Below are 16,396 nucleotides of genomic sequence, written 5' to 3' on the forward strand. Positions count from 1 at the left end.
AGATGGATTTATTTCATCATGTGTATCCTCTTTAAGGCTGCGCACATTACACATCACTTACAATGAGAGATCAGTGGGTTACCAGCTCTGTTTGGCTTTGACATCACAAAGCCGGCTAAGATATATCACCACGGTAACATATGCAGCGCCACTATCCTGACCCAGATTAGATTCAGAGTTAGTTAAGATATGAGACAGTGCACTTTAGTAGTAATTTCCTATATCTGTGTCGCGTCGGTTTAATCTGTAGGAGAGTGTTGACATGTCATCAAATGAAGTACTAGAGCCATTTTTCACAGGACAGTTTTCTGTCTGCGTCTCAGCAGAATGTTGTTATGAGATCTGCAACGCACATTATGCTGGCGAAACGTCCTTAATATAAATTTGTAATACTGAATGTGGTTGTTAGATACTAATACATCATAATGGTAGCAAAAATAAATCTCAAAGAAGTCTTTCATCCATCCACAAAGTGTTTACAACGCTTCTCACAACACTCACTTAAGGAGACAGAAGGTACAGTAGTGTATACACCGATCAGGCGTAACATTATGACCAGTTTCCTGTGGGTCTCCCTTGTTCCTCCGAGACAGTTGTGACTCATCAGAGTATGGACATGGGCCTTCTGAGTGTGTCCTGTGGGGGCATTTGGGTCCTATGGGTTGAGGGGAGGGGTGTCTGTGGATCATCCCACAGATTTTTGATCAGTTTGTGAATTTGGAGGCCAGGAGACCAGGCCAACACCTTGTGCTGTTCTTCATGTTTCTGAGTTGTTCCTAAACTGTTTTTGTGTGTGTGTCTCGCTGGCAGGCTGCATCCAGCTGGGGATGGCTGCTGCCATCGAGGAGCGTCATGGCTATGGGGGTCTAGGTGGGTGGTACATCCGCATGAATGCCAGGGTCCAACAGTTTCTCAGAAGAACATTTTAGGGTTGTCACGAGATGGTCAATTATATATTTTATGTTATTTTTATTTTCTTTTTACGTGTGTTTTTTAAGAGTGTTACTTTTATGTGCAATTAAGCTACTGTGACCAAGTAATTGCCCTTGTGGATCATTAAAGTCTGTCTAAGTCTAAGTCTTCATCTGTCAGTGGCTTTAATGTTGTGCTTGATCATTGCATCTGGGCTTGGTTTTACAAAGTTTTACTTCATCTATAGCTTAGGTATAGCTAAGAGTCAGATTTCAGATTCAAAATTCAACTGTCACCCAAAGCAGATCAGTTTTAAGAGGAACTAATTATCCTATTTCTGGGTAAAACTTTGAAAAAGACTGACCAGTTAACTGTGTCCCCTTGAACCATCAGTCAATTTTAGTTGTGACGAACAAAAAAGGCCTGACACTGTAATCACTGTAGTATGTTTCCTACTGTTTTTGCATTCTCTAAAAAAAAAAAAAAAAAAATCTTTTTAGATTTTCTTTCATTTCCTTTTTTTGGTTATCCAGATCCACTGGCTAGCAGGTGTCACCATTGGTTGCCTGGGAAACACTGATCAGCAGCTGTTGCCATGGTAAATGGTAATTCACACACCAGTTGGAACAACTCTGGGTTCAGTGTCTTGCTCAAGGACACTCGAGGCATGTAGTCCACGTACCAGGGATCGAACCGTTAACCTTCCGGTTCACTCTACCTGCTGAGCCACAGTCATTGGCCTCTTAGTCAGGTGGTTTATTTTTTAGAATAAACAAAGAATAGATTTTTTTTTTTTTTTAAGTAAAATTATAAATCTGAAACCTTTATTTTTAGTTTCTATTATTATGAAAACCTTTTATGTATTGCACATTCCTTAATGCTACAAGGTGCTTTAGAAAGAAAAATGCAGACGATGATAAAATGATACGGTCAAACATAAAACTAGATGTATGACTTTAAATGTTACCCAAAAATCAATATTATATCATCGTTCAAGAGATTTTAAAAAACGAAAACAAAAAACAGTCAGTCACAAAAGAAGTTAAAATGATTTTTTGCCAATATTTTGTGCAGGATATTGAAAGGTTAAAGTCCTGCTACTCTAGATATGTTATTAAATAGATTTGTATCATCCTCTGGGAACAACACATTTTTCTGCATTGACCTCTCAGCTGACATCACTGTTCTGTCTGCTGTAACTGGATTGAAGAGTTAATGGAGCGGTTTGATAACTTGTTGTGATGCCTGATGGTCATCCATTATCAGTAGAGCCAGGTATCACAGCGAGAGCCATGCAAGCTTTTTTGTTTTTGAACAAACAGGACCCAGATCCTGCGATCTTCCTCGGACTGCTGCAGGCTTCGATGGAAACCTTTATTTTAGCAGGACATCAGAGACGGCTGTGGACATATGATCACACACAAAACAATTTAACCAGAGCACATGAGTAGACTATTTAATAAATAGTTAGACTATGTAAGAACAAATGTAGTCAAGTTCAGCTTTCTCCTGTGACATACCCTTCAGTAATGGGCCACAGCTTAGTTTGGATGGACACAAATTACATTCAGCATGAAGTTTTGGCAAGTGTTGACTGGGGAGATCACCGAGCAGGATGTGATCTGAATTTGGTTCATGAATTTTTTTTCTCTGACTTGCTGAGAAAAAAAAAAATCTGATACATATGAGAAAAAAAACCCAGACAGAACTTATTTGCACATTTACGCATCAGCAATTCGAGACTGACATTCGTTCTAAATTAACTTTCATGCAGGTTCAACGTCCCCTCTACTCATAACTTAGTTTTTAGCCTAAGGCACTTTTAGCTATTTAATGCTGTGCAGTGGCTATTAGCTAGCTGTTATACTGTTGTGTGTAGTTGCTTTACTTCAGCTAGTCAGTGTTTCTGGCCAATGTTCTATTTTTATCTTTAATTGTTACAGGACTAAGACATTTGGACATTTCTGGAAAAATACAATTGTAGGTGCTGCAAATGCAAATTATTAATCTGAAAATTGTAATAGTCCACCTGTGAATATCTTGAGGGCTGCATCGACGTGAAACACAGCTAATCAATGTTGTTTTCAGTAGGAAATTAGTCCTTTGAGGTAAGGTCAGTTAGATGTCTTTAAATGTTTTCTATCAGAGGTCCGTGGCCAGTGCTGCAGTATCATAAGCTCTGTTAATGACAGGAACAAATTAAAAAAGGTTGATTAAAAAGGCCGGTTCTATAATTGGTGTAGCTCATGACACTGATGGAGGAAAGAACCGAGAGAGAGTTTTAAAGGTTATCCGCTGTTGGATGTCTTTAACTTAAAGCTACTGTGTAGAACACACGTTGCCCCCTTCTGGTGGTGAAAGTAATTACACAAACACTGATGTTCGCGTATAAGATACGGTCTATAATACCTCAATCCCTTCTCACTCTCAAATGAGAAAAAACACACCAATGTTAGTTTGTGTTTGTCGGTAGGACTGTAAATATTCATTTTTTTATCCTTTTTGTCTGGATCTGGAACAAAAATGTTGCACTTTAACAAATCGTGAAGACTGAACTGAAGAATGATTGACACATACCTTCTGTACCTGAAAGAAAGGAAATTGCTCTTTGGACCAGCAGGTGGCAGTAGTCTAGGAAGAGCAATGAAGGGATCTGTCCTCTCCTGAATCTTTCTGCTGAGTGTATCTGCAGCTCATTCATTCTGAATTATCACGTCATTCTGGAAATATTAGTTTATGATGAAGAAAAACAAAAAATGTCTCCTCTTAACAAGTTTATTTTTGTCACTTCCTTTTTCTCTTGCACTGTATTAGCTGAAAAGCTGCCGGCAGAGGTTTGATTAGCAATGAGAAAGGGAAAAATATCCAAAAATGTGGCCACAGATGCTCACCTGGCGTGGAGTGTCACAGACTCTAATCCACGGTGGTGGATGGACTCTTGTGTGCTTAATATATTCTGTAGCATTTCTTTCAGTTCTTGGGATGACGGAGGTTTTGGACGAGCAAAAATGGGCCAGCTCCGGTAAAAGTCTCCTTGAAGTTCAGTGAAACTTACCAAAAGTAGACAGTGGATCTGTGGACAGGTGAAAACCGACACCTCGATGTCCACGGACAAGTCAGGGCGAAGCAGCTGGAGGTGGCAAGTCGAAAGACAAGACATCTGACTGTGACAGCAGGAGCGTGTACAGAGCAGAGGGGAGAAGGCGGACAGGATGAAAGCAGACACTAGAAAACAAACCGACCTGAATAAATAAATAAACAACTAGAATAGCGAGTGTGTGTGAACGGCATAATAACCTAGTCTGCAAAAAGTGACACGAGCCTGACAGGGGTCACTGCGGCAGGGGATGAGTGACAGCTTACAGGGTGCGCTGGTGGGGATGACTGGCTGGAAGCGAGTGTGGAAGAGGAGTGTGTCACAGGTCAGGGAGACACACTCGACTCCACTGACCAACTTAGTTCCTTTGCCTTGCATGTCAATATCGGGCAGAAATTCAAAGTAACATTTCTCGGAGTGACTCTTCGGTTGTGACGTTTTGTCTTATTTAGGATGCATTGTTGATTTTCATATGAATATTTTGTGCTACTGATATTCTTTAACAGACACACTGTAATTCTCCATAGACAAGGAATGTGTGTTTCCTCTTGAGCCGACCGTTTAGAGCGCTGTGCCAGATGAACGGGTGGCGCGGTGGAGAGTATATTTATCAAGTAAATATCCAAGTGGGCTCTTAAAGAGCTCGCGCCGTGGGTGACTTTATAGCAGAAGCCGGCAGCTGCTCATGAAACAACACGGTCACACCACGCTGATGAGAATACAGCAGCTGCAAAACGACTACAGAGCAGCCAGCGGCATCCAGTCAGACTGGGCCCGCCATCCACAGCTAGGTGCCATGAATCTGATGGATCTTTACATGTAGAGATCTAAACGACCACGTTTCAGTTGCGTTGAACCAAAGTGAAGCACTGGAAGATCTTTACATCAGGCCTGTTTAAACTGCACTTGCAAAAGTTCTATTCTCCTCTCACAAGCGCCAAATCCGAAAGTAGCAGTCGTTAGTGTCATTAGACATCACGAAGTTTGTCCATTTTCCACGACTATTTCTTCTCTTAGTAGTTTTTACTTTGCCATTTTGTGACTAAGAATCTAAAATCACTCCTCAGACTCTGAAGGCTGGCTTTATTTCTGTTCCCATATCGACTAATGCCTTATTTCCTCATTTTTCATCAGCAGTTATCCGGAGTCACAATACACACACAGCTGCACGCACACACACAGCATGAGGGAAAGGAGGAGGATTTTGCATTATTTATTTTCAAATTTCATCTCTGTCTTTAGCTGTGTGTCTGTTGCCTTGAGAATCCCATTATCTCCCAATAACCTGTGAGGCGCCTGTGTGTTTCTGCAGCCGGAGACCATGATTAGTGCACTACTACCACATGCTACAGCTCACTTATCATCTCGCTCCCTCTCTCTTCCTGCGTGTCTGTCCTCCCTCGTCTTCGCACCCCTCCATCACAGCCAGGTAGTGTCTGGGACCGGCCGTAATCGTTGCTAGATTGAGCTGATCTTTCAGTCTCACGCCCGACTCGAGTGGCAGACGTGAGGTTTTTAAATATTTCATTCTCCAGGAGCGATGAAGGGGAAAATATTTCCATAAAGAATCCCTGATGAGCACTGCGGAAAAGAATACCTCTCCATCCTATCAAGTAATTTTGTCAATAATCGAGAGCCTAATTCCGAGTGAAAAGAATTGCTAGAAGAATCAAGTGGGCACTGATTCGAGGCTTTGAAACCAAATTATGAAAATGGTGTGATTGTCTACTTGAGCTGAGTAAGATACAGTTGTTTAGACTAGTCCATTTGAATCCTAAACCGTCTACTGAATAAGTCTTGTAGAAACTGTTCAACTGTTTAAAAAAAAAAAAAATGTAATTTAGGGCTCAATAAGACACAATGACTTGTCAGGATCGGGGGGTAAAGTTGCCCAGAGAAGACTTTAGTTAGGTTTGTCCAAGTCAGTCGCGCATGTCACGGTACATCTAAAAAGACCAGCGGATTTATCTGAGTTTTCTTGAAGACATTTCACCGTCATCTGAGCGGCCCCTTGAGGTCTAAATGGCTGGTGGGGAGTTGGGCTTTTATTAGGGACATCCGTAGGTGGTGCCCCTCTTGCATGACTACGGTCTGTTAATGACCACATGCTCATCCACGGTTGATTTTTTTCACAATTAATAGCCAGAAACCGTCCTTTCTAAGGCTTTGTTGTCCACCTCCCCTGCTTAGAGATGGTTTGATGGGTCATCTATGTGTAAGTCCAGTTACCTTTGTTGTAGGTACCTTTGTTGAGATTTATAGTTTGGAATTTGTGCCGTGAACAGAATTTGTGCCGTGAACAGAATATGTCCGTTTTTGTTTTTTCACCACATCCCTCAGATGCTGAACTTAAAGCATGATGTACACCTCACCTTGTACCTCGGCGACGCAGACCACAACAACTGGAATTGGTCGGAAGAGCATTTCCTCGTCCACGTCTCTCGATGGCTGGACAATTCCCCATCATTAGAACTTCTGCAAACCAATTACTCTCTCTGTGTTTGTCTCTTCTGTCGTGTGTTTGTCTCTTCTCTCGTTGCAGTGATTTCAGTGAAAGTAACTTTTATTAGCTCTAATGGCTCATTTATATTCATATTTGCGCGCATGTCAGTCTGGCTCGCTCCGTAAAAACACCACCCAAATGTCTTCATTTGTCAGTCGGGTTCCTTTTTTTGGTACTTCCTGCTTCACTTACAACAATGATGAGGTGACTCATACAAATGTTTGTGTCTCTGAACCTCCTCACTTAACTTTTCCTCGATGTGTTCGATATGTATTGATGTAAAATAATCAATTCGAACACACAGAGATGGACAAGCACCTGGAAATAGTAAAGGGGAAACACGCTGCTACCAAGGGAACCAGTCACAGCTCTTGTGGTCTGTTGCTGCCGTGCGTAGTTGAATTCCGGGGGGGGGGGGTCTCATCAGCTACACCGCTAGTGTCCGTGTTCACTCCGAACACTGTCAATTTGACGCAGAAATCTAAGCCACCATGGGCTCCAGCTGTTCCAGTGGCCATTGTTGGAATATATGGAGAAATTAGTTTTAGCCATGTAATCAGCGTTGCCACAGTTACCTTGAAAAAGTAATCCAATTAGTGATTACTGCTTTAAAAAGTAACTCAGTTACTTTACTGATTACTTGATTTTTAAAGTAACTAAGTTAGATTATAAGTTACTTTATTAGTTACATCCAACAGCTGCCCCCCACCACCAAAATAAATAAATAAAATACACGTTTTTATCAAAAGCGCAGCATTTCCTCTGCCACATACTGCCCGAACAACTACTTTCGCCGGTTTGAGCCAAAACCTTGACTTGGAGACCCGTGACCTTGCCCATCTCATTCCTCCCTCCATTGTTGTTTTTGTTGGTGTTTACACGTGAGTTGCTGCTGAAAATGTGACTTGTCGCACATGTGACGTCATTCTCCAAGACCAAGATGAAATATAAAATGGGAAAAATAGTGACGCACAATAACTTGGAATCAAGTCACTTTAATCTGATTACTGGTTTGGAGGTAGTAACATGTTAAATTACTCCTTACTGGAAAAAAGTAGTCAGATTAGAGTAAGGTGTTGCTGTAACGCGTCATGTCATTAACTACTTATACTTTTTTCATCCTTTTTTCTGGCTTTCAGATCGCATTTTAAAAAGGAAGCAGTCAAAGGAAGCTCTAAATCAGCAAAACTAATGAGTCTGGGGTCAGACTACTGGAGGATCACTAGACCCCCTGTCCTGGTTGTCACCCAGAGAGAGGAAGTCTATCAGACATTTGTGTGTAATTTTGTCAGGACATAAATATTATGTTTGTTGCTGTCAAACCATCCATCTTCTGTAAGTGAGTGGGGTGGGGGGCCTGATCTTTATCCCGGGTTGCAAATCTATTTAGGGGAGGTGGTAGGCAGCTGCAAAGAATAAAAATAGTATATTTATCACCAAATGTAAATGCCACAACATGCAAATGCTGCTTGCCCACGTCTTGAAAAAAAAAAAAATACTTCCAGCGCACTTTTAGAAATGGCCCATGGGAAGCTCAAAGGGCCTTTTAAATATTTCTGTTTCAGAATATGTGAGAAAGTATAAATTTCAGGAAACCCCCGCCGTTCTTTAATAAATACTAATGGCTTTAGATTAATGACGGCATCAACTTCTTGGAAAAATAAACCCTTATTTTATCATGCTCTGATTTTACAAAGTAAATCATATAGTTTGATTCGCTAGGCTCAGACATCAAAGGTGCTTTTTTAATGCACCATTTGTTGTGTGCTATGTGCTTCGTGCAAACCTTTTACAAAGACCTAGGAAATTCAAAGAATATACATGTACTGTATAAAATATTGTCTTTTCATTCATTTACATTTGCACTGATTTCAGATGAACTTTGACAAAGCAACATTTAAAATCCATCCTGCTGAACATTTTAACTGTGGCCCATGTTTTTATTTGACTTATTCCAGTGTTTAATCCCCAATATTTTCTCAAAAGCACGAGTATAAGACTTCAAACTATTTAGAAGACGATAAATTAAAGCCATGCGAGCCGATAAAAATCCTTAAGATTATTTTGGAAACAGTGATATGGTAACAGTGACACCAGACTAACAGGGTGGAATACACTGTGAAACAATACATTTTCAGGAAAAGACAAACTTCTCTGTCTTTTGAGTAAAGTACAAAGGATCGAAAACTGGATGAAGATGAATGAGCATGGCGTCATAATGTTGAGATTAAATTGTAATGTGCTGTGTACCTTTCTTGCAGTTGCTCTTGGTTAGGAATAATGAGCAGCAGCACTCTCTGCATACATTTGAACTACTTCCCCACAACCTCTGGACTGCGTCACTGCATGTCTTCCCATCCCTGAAATTAACACAGAAACACTTTTTTTTATGGCAGTCACAGACTGACTGGAGGGGTGTTTAATCCTTCAGTACCTCTTACGTGGTATTATTCTTCTCATGAGTCTCGTAGAGACTATGGGCTACGTCTTTCCAGTCGTGCACTAAATCCTCCACCCTGACTGTTACAATACTCAGTGTAAGAAAGGTGGTAATTCAACTGTATGATCATTTTGGAGGTTATATTAGAATGCATATGTTGTTTGCACATTAGTGTATATTGGAGCCAATTTTCTTTCTACCACTATATCTCCATTTTGGTTCAATTGTGCATAACACAATTACATAATAGGTGCATTTAAGGCATTTACTTTAATGTGGAGATGCAGGGATTTCTTTAAGTTTCATGAGTGTGACAGTAAAATGTCCAATTTTCAAATAAACGAATGGAAGGAATTGGTCCTTTTTTGGTTACGTCTAACATCATCATGTTAATTGATGTTTGTTTTGTGTTGATTAAGAAAATAAAACTTAGCAAACAATACGTTCACCTTCAAGTTTAGCTTTTTATTGATAATGTCTACAAAGGTATAAAATATGTTAAGCAAGGGCAGCAGCTGTAGACTGTAGCAAACTTTATTTCAATGCTTAATAACTACTGCAAACTATTTTTACAACAATAGAACTAGACATAAACATAGACAATTTAATAAAAACCAACATTTTTCCACTGTCCTACTCACTTCATCATTTTTTCGGCCTGAGACTCGGAGGTGCTTATTTTCCTCTCAACTCTTGATAGTGTGCACTGGAACCCGCGGAGGTTATCATTTCATGAAACCAGCAGAAGTGCGTTATCTGCAAAAAGTAAAGATGAAATCCAGACCCATCGATTTGTTGCAAACCAATCTGGGAGACGCAACGTTTCAGACAGGACACTTCCATTTGTGGCGCTTCAAGTTTTTAACTCATTTCAAAGGGAGAATTAAATACCTCAAACAAGAGGGCTTGTCGATTTGCAGAGGCAGTGTAATTCAAATCCTGAATGTGTGAGATATTGTTGAGGAGAGGTGCGGATACCGTCGTGGGCAAAACAGTTTTGGGCTTGCTGAAGATTACTGATGGACTCTGCAGGGGTTTTACACCAATCACTGCTGGATGTTATCAGAATAAATAGGAGAATATGGTTGACAAGTCTGTACCAGTGCTGGGAGAAAACAAAACTGCAGAGTAAGATATGAAAACTCAGCAGCCTAAATAGAAATGGATTTGTCTCGGGATAAAATAGCAGGAGGAGGAACATCTTTGAAAACTAACGCTGTGCAAACTGCGAGCAAGTGTTTTGCAGTAATGTGCGCACCTTTCCAGCTCCTGTATATCATGCTAACAACCAGTGGTGTCATCTGGCCGTCCACTGCAAACTTCTTGTCTCAGAGCTAAACGGAACAATTTTCTTAAAATAGTACGACATGATTCATTTAGCTGACTAGTGCTGGGCCAGATGAATGTAAATGTAAATTAGCTTTTAGTGGTACACATTCAAGGAATTTGCTCTCTTTCCCTGTACACAGAAACAAATGAACACACTTGGAGCAGAGGGCCGCACTATGAAGCTCAGTTTAGGGAACCTCAGACATCCATGTAGAGGCTGTTTAAACCGGTGTCCCTGCAGTCCCAAATCCACTTTTCAAACCATTAGTCCCCCAACTCAGAGCGAGGCAACTTCCCAGTTTTGATCATTTCGGTCACTCCTGGTTGTGAGCTTAATAATTCAAACACCTCTTTGGTTTCTGTGACACGGTGAAATGTCCTCAATCTCGTCAGGAGCAGTAAATACCTGTGTCTCTCCCCTTGGAAAACAATAGAGGCGCCAGCAGTATAGGGAGACTATTGGGAGATGAAAAGCGTCAGCAGACACACCTCCCATTTCTCTGACATCAGATCAGGAGGCTCGTGTCAAAATCATTTAAAAAAAAAAAAAACTCATAATGAAACATTGAAGATTGGACAGCTGAGGAGGCAGAAGTGAAGCTGATGCATGTTTCTCTTCCTCTGCCACTTCTAGCATCACTGAAGCCCGACTGAACAGGAATGAATATCTCTAATGCATCAGACAGCGAGTCTTATGAACTTAATATGAAATTTTGACATTATTCTTATTTGCTTACAAAAGTTAACTGAATTGAATCTGACTGGGGGTCCGGTTTCCTTCCACCGTTCAAAGACATGCTCATTAGGTTCACTGGTGATTCTAAATTGGCCGTGGGTGTGAGTGGTTTAAAATGTAAGTAGTAAAAAAAGAAGAAGTTTATTTTGGTGAGAAGTTGATATGTTTTGACGTGTCTCTCTGTTGTTTTTGTTTTTTTGTGTCTTTTTAAAGCCCTGAATCCGAAGGGGGACCTCTGGGAGCCATGCTCAGGACTGCTTGATTGTGTCTTTCTAAAGCCGAGTACCTGCAGCTATTTATGTCTGCCCCAGTGATCAATGAGAGAGGCAGTGCGATATAAGGGCTTGATGAGCAACACGTCAAGTACTGATGTCAAATCCCCCCCCACCCCAATCACCTCGATGGCGGGGGTACATCACGCAGAAGAACAGGATGGGCCGGGCTGGGAGAGCAGGAGAATGACAGAAACAATCGGAGATGCGGACCCCTGCGGCTGCCCTCAAAAGACCATGTGAAACCAATCCAAGTAGCAAAAATGAACTTCAGCTAGACTCAAAAGCCTGCTGTGACTCACTTGTCCGTGCCTCATTTCATGAAATAAATTTATGCCAGAGCTACAGTCTCACATTTATGGATAATTAGTCACATACTTAAGAGAATATGTCCGTGGTTTTGTTCACAATCTCTCAACCTTGGAAAGGCCAGCCAGCGGAGAGGAAGCAGAGGAACCCCTCTCAGATATGTGACTGCCGCAGCAGGTGGTGATTCTCCCTATTGACCTATTCCCAGGAGACGGCAGAGAAGAAAGTCCTGTCTGCTCTGTCAGCGCCATGGAAACAATACTCCACGTCTTCGCTGGCTGTCGCTGCTGTGAGAGGTGCATATGCTTCAGTACTAATAGTGTTGCTTTTATTTGCCTTAGTGTCAAATGAAAGTGCATCCCATTAGGTCGCACCTATTGTTCTCCAGTTTCATCTTTGCTAATATGGTTGTGTTCAGCTGAGTCTCGCTGGCCTCTCCCACCGCTGCCGCTGCTCTCACTCCATCTGAATTTGGCCCATATTATTGTATCACTTCAACATCGGACCGGTGTCCTGAGTCGACAGCCCCATTGTTTACAGTAAAGAGCAGCACTGACAGGGTCGTCCGTTCCACCGACCTAATTGTCCGCAGGTATGGATGGAGATGTTGTCTGTCTGCGAGATCTGGAGAGGTTGTAAAGGTCAGACTGAAAAAAGGGCTGATTTGTGTTATGACTGAACTCCTGTCACAGCTCCGTAAGATGCCGACAGAGCCGCGCAGCCGTGGAAGTCAGACAGGGAACTTACACATATTCATCAGAAGCACCAGCTGCTTCAGCAGAAACGACTGCCTTCACACTGAAGTTTGATCCTTTAAATTTGAAGACTGCGGCATCTCGCAGAGACATTCTGCAGGAAAGAAAGACTATTTGTTAACATTTGTGAGCTGGTCATTAGCTACATTTTTGCATTAACTCTTGTCACTGACAGCTGTTTGAGGAATGGGTACAATCTTTTACTTCCTCTACCCCAACCTTTCTTAATTGAAATGTACAGCTGGCATTAACATGGAGTCCATATGTGTAGAGTAATAGTATAAATAGTGGAATTAATCAAACAGGCTATTTTGTCTGTAATGTATCAAACAGAGTATCCTTTATTTTAAGTAACTATCTTTCTCTAAAAGGTGTCGCTTGACTGACTCACCTCTCTTTTCTATCTCAGTGCGGATGCTTAAATAAAATGATTTATAAGACTCATGCTCACAATATTACAAAGGCCTTTAAAAGTATGAATGTCAAATATGCTGCAATTTCATTACACACTCTGTGTTATTTAAAATGAGAAGGTGAAGGACTATTTCATATTCTGACACATGAATTACAACTTTGATACAGACAAATATGTTTTCTAACGATATTGTTGATCCCCTGATTTTCACTGTAAAACCACCAAAGTTATTTAGATTTACCTTGACATTCCCACAAGCTTCTTTTTAGAGCTAACGTTAGCATGCCACCTTGTAGAAGTGACTTGTTTTCAGCTGTGCTATTTTCTTGCCTGTTTCTTGCCTCTGTCTGATTGACAGATATGAGGCTGAATTGGAGCTTCTCAGCTATTTCTCCGCATGGGGACATTTTAAACTTATATCAATCTGCCTTTTTACATTGAAACTTTACTTTATCTTTAAAAACTCCTACCATATAATAGATACGGCCTGGTAAAATCCTGAAATAAATGAAACTGACTGTGAATTTCCTGGTTTGCTTCCAAAAGTAAATCTTTTCTGTCAGATGTTTGGCCGTCAAGCCAGAAAACAGCCAATCAAGTGCCGGTACCAGGTGCTCCGGCTTCCTCTCACAGTCCGAAGACATGAGGTTATTTTGGTCAGTCTAAATTGGCTGTAGGTGTGCATGTGACTGGTTATTTGTCTCTCTGTTTTAGCCCCTGTGATGGACTGGTGGTATCTCCAGGGTTGGACAGGCTCCAGTAAAAGTGCCCACTTCCCCTATAGGTATTAGATGCAACACAGACTAGATAAATAATTGGTTAATATGCTAACTGGGGGCACCATTAAAAAAATGGGACGGAGTATATCATTTTAATGCAACCTTGTGGCTCGTTGACGTGGAAGTCAGAGCTGTAGAAGACTGCTCAAGAAGTTCTTTCTCATAGTGTGTGTTGACACACATAACATGGCCAGCTGTGCATTGTAAGGACGGTGCTGCCTGCTGTTTTGTGCTCTTTGAATTTTAACAGAACAATGGCAAATCAGCCAGGACTTTAGATGGGACTTTAACTGGTCGCAATAAAGGCTTCTTAATTCACTGTCTCTGTGTAGCTGAATGAGACGCCTCTGTTTTTGTTGAGGACAGGAAGTAACAAAAGTGAAAGACTAACAAAGGTGGGACAGATGGGATCCCTTAACATGTGTGTCGAATGAATTACAAAATCACTTTGCTTGGGCCTTTTGTCACTGCTGAAACACCATTGAGCTGCACAGAAAGTAAGCTGATTTCACTAAAACGGCCTCTCGAGAAAACATAATGGCATGGTGATTGTGGCACGGGCGGCTTCCTTATTGTCCGTTTCACGTGTCCGTGCTGTTTATCACACCCATACGCGCTGCTTTGCCAGATTCATGTCATGGATGAAGTAGAGGTTTTTGCTTTTTCTTTCCTTCCACCCTGCAGATTCTAACCACCACAATCAATTTGTTGCCCCAAACTGATGCTCATAATGAATTATGTCTGTCGTGTCTTGTTTACTTGCAGCTGACCTATTCCCCTGTCTGACGTTTGATACAATTATTCCCATGTGGGAATAAAAGTTGAAATGCCACATTAAAAATAAATCCTGATTCTGTCAAAAAAGAGCATCTTTGGTATTCCCTGCGCATTTTCTCTCCTCGATCAATTTTTTTCCGACGTTTCCGTATAATAATACACATAGTTAAATAGACTGAGTAATGTGGCATTATGTGAGGACACACAGGGCAGGGCACTTGGTTCTCTGCAGTTTGTGTGCCTTAACTTTCACAGATAATAGCTTTATGATCAGGTCCACTGGTCAAAGAACAGAGACTTCCAGACTTTCAACAAGACCAAACGCCCACCGAGATTGATTCTGCGTCTGCCGTCAGATCTCTGATGGACTTTAGTTAAGAGCCACTGGAGTGCAGAGTCCACATTATAGTTTTCTAAAAGGTTTGTTTCAGTGTAATTGGTTCCATAAATTGAGAAGAAAGTGAAATTGAACTCTATACCTCGTTCCAGTATGACTTAATCACACTGACATTTTAGCAAAATTGTTTTGTTACTGCTGCTGCCATGCCCTTGACGCACCGCAGTATCCCCCGTTATTTGGAGCTCAAGAAAGGTCTAGAGACGGGTGCTGTGTGTCCAGACTCTTTCACTGTCTTCTGCCTCCCTGGCCTCCTGTCCCTGTCAGACACCCCTGTCACTGTCCCACTGCACTGCCATCCTGCCAACGGACGACTGCCTCATGGAGCCAAGAACCAGCGAGGCTGACAGGCAGAGTGACTCACCAGCCCCAAATGACTTCTCTGAAGACACCTTTAACCTCTGAAAATACAGTACGTACAACCAACACCCCCAGTGCCTCCAAAAATAGGAAAAAAACAAACTAAACATGTATGTATGTCATAAATATACACGTGTGTGTGTGTGCGCACAACAGAAAACAGTGTTGGGACACAGGGATTCTGGCCTCAGTATGTTCTTTCCTATTCTCTAAAGGTCCGAGTTACCAATATGAGGTGTGATACATATGTTGTTATTGTTCTTTCTTATAGTGAGTATTACCATATTCATTTCCTATTCCTATTTCAATACCATATTGAAATAATAATGTGTTACCTTGTAAGTTTCTCAAATACAATTACAAAAAAGGCCCAATAAGATAAGGCTTCTCGGGTACATCACTCACCTAAAAGCACGGATCGTATCCAATTCTACTTTTCAGGCTTGTCTCTGCTACTACTCTGATATAAATTTATTTTTATGTCTGTCATAAACCTATGTTACTCTATCATACACATATATGCTATAACTACCGTAGGTACTTTCTGTACTTACTTTTGAAGCTGCAATGGTGGGAGCAGAGAAGAAAAAAACCTTTACTGGTGTTCTTCATCAGCAGTTATGGAGCAACATTCACATAGAGGCTTGAACTTATCCACTCTCTTTTAGCTCTATTGGTAGCCTAAAGGAATCCGCCACTATTTTCATCAGCAGTCTCTAACCCTAGGTTGTGGTTCATTTTGGAAGCTGTGGTTTGTAGTACTACTGGGTTATGTTGTGTTGCGTTGTGCCGACACGTTTCTATTTCTTTTGACAACTCCATTTAAGTCAGTGGGCTGGGCTAATCAACACAAACATACCAATCCAGTATAACAGCACCACAAACTACATCCTCCAAAACGATCACACAGTTGAATCACCACCTTTCTTACACTGTTTCAACATAAACACAGAGGGAATCAAACACATCACGCTTTAGTGTGGAGCCTGAAAACTCAGATAAATCACCTTAATAGATATGTGAAAGTGTTGGTGAAAACACGCTCGGTGCCTTGGTTTTGCATTCCTGCAGGACGGGCTGAAAAGAATATGAGCAGCATATAAATACATGTTAACAAAGTGTTGCTGCTCTTTTGTGTTTTTGTTTTTTAAAAGAACAAAAGTGTCATGCGTGAGCTTGAGCTCAACCTCTGTGAACGCAGTTGAAGTAGGGTTTCCTTTATAATACATGAGCACTAATTGTGGGTCTTCACCTTTAGTGTTGGTATAAGGTAGTCTTACACGTATAACTAATAATTAAAAGGCTTTCCTGACAA

Source organism: Mugil cephalus, chromosome 1 (genome assembly GCF_022458985.1).
Source record: "Mugil cephalus isolate CIBA_MC_2020 chromosome 1, CIBA_Mcephalus_1.1, whole genome shotgun sequence".
NCBI classification, from domain to species: Eukaryota; Metazoa; Chordata; class Actinopteri; order Mugiliformes; family Mugilidae; genus Mugil; species Mugil cephalus.